Genomic DNA, 1,669 nt, shown 5'->3' on the forward strand with positions numbered 1-1,669 from the left:
CTGGCCTGTAAGTCTATAAGATATTAGAAAGGAAACCTCTTTTGACATCTTAGAAAATGTTTAGATTAATCAAATATTAAGGCTTGCTCCCTGCTTCTACTGAAGGGCTGAGATATATCTTGTCTGCTTAGGAAAGGTTTTGGTGAATTCCCGTGCTTTCCTAGCAATAGCAAATGGTAAATTGCATAGGTGCCATATTGGTATGTTTAATTGGTGGAAATACCTTAATTAGCCTATTTTTCTTTTTAATAGACATTTCCCAACTGGGAAAACAATAAGGAGGATCAATTTTGCTGGCATCTTATTTGATGGAAAAATTCTCTCTGGCTCTTCTTCTGCTGGCTCAGAAGTGATTTCTCTAATGCTCACTTATTTAATATAGTCTCCCGGCCCCTGGCTACTCCCAACATGCACGGCAGAAAGTTTAATAAGCTCCGTGACTTCATCAGGCTCTGCCAGCAGGACCCAGACCTCCCGAACATGGACCACACTGGGTGGAGGGGATGAGTGGTAAATTCCCACCTGCTCCACATAAAACTAAATCAGAAGAATCAAGGGGGAAAAACTCAAAGTAAGAAAGCAAAGGAAGTTCCAATGCCAGAATAACCAGAAAGGGAAGAAAGGGATGGAGAAATTTACAATGAAGGAGTGAATGAAGTGGATGTGGGTTCCCCTTAAGAAATGGGAGATGGAATTGTAGAGATGACAAGGAAGATGATGATCAGGCTCATGAAAAGAGGGCGGTGCCCACTGATGCCCTAAATAGTGGTGAACTTCAGAGACCTATTGAATTATTCACATTAGACTGCATTCTCCTTTGGTCATTTTGTGTACCAAGAAAGCCAGTGTGTTTATGAAACTACCAAAGCCCAATGCTGCCAGCAGAGACTGTGACAGAGCAATTGAAATAAACCTTGACTCTGCTCAGCCTTACAAGTGTCAAAGGAAAGACTCCTTGGCCATTGGGAGGAGTTGGCCTGTGATCCTGCCATAGCTTATAAATTGGACTAAGATGAAGATACCAGGATTTGCTGAAGGAAATATAACAAAGGGCCCGGAAGATTGGTGAACATTAGTGAAAATGGGAAAGAAAATGTGAGGAGGGAGAGCTCAAAGAACAGAGTGAAGACTTGAGAGGACTGTGAGCTAGCACAAAGGGAGGAAGCAGCTCAGAGAACTGGGAGAGTTCAGTTTGGCTCTCGTCCTGGTTTTCCTAAAGGCTTGTCTGGTCTAAGAGGGGTCATGCCTGGGATGGTAAGAATGTCAGAGCTCAGGGAAATTCTTAATGACCCAGAAGTGCTTGCATCCATTCAGGCTCCAGAAAACTTCAGGTGGTGTTCCAAAACGTGGTGAAGAACCCCGCATAGATAGGTCCAAATATCAGAGCAATCCAAAGGTTATGAATCTCATCAACAAATTGGCTGCCAAATTTGGAAGTCAAACACAAGGGCCTTTTTAACAAATAAAGCCTTTACTGAAGTCAAAACAACCCAGATCACTTTCAATGGGCCTCATTCACAACAATACAAACAAAATGTGCCTCTGACCTTCTGGTGAAGAAAGCTAGGATGCTTTGGGAATAATCTTCCCCTCCTCTGCCCCCAGTGAAACAGAACATTTTACAGTGATTGGCTGACCATTAGTCTATCAAACAATGCTGCCCTCCTCA

General features: G+C 42.9%; 1 pseudogene; it reads left to right on the forward strand.

Annotated features, from left to right (window-relative positions):
• The first annotated feature begins 408 nt into the window (after positions 1–408).
• LOC122755303 lies at positions 409–1,459 on the forward strand (annotated as a pseudogene).
• The last annotated feature ends 210 nt before the right edge of the window (positions 1,460–1,669 follow it).

Source organism: Dromiciops gliroides, chromosome 4 (genome assembly GCF_019393635.1).
Source record: "Dromiciops gliroides isolate mDroGli1 chromosome 4, mDroGli1.pri, whole genome shotgun sequence".
NCBI classification, from domain to species: domain Eukaryota; kingdom Metazoa; phylum Chordata; class Mammalia; order Microbiotheria; family Microbiotheriidae; genus Dromiciops; species Dromiciops gliroides.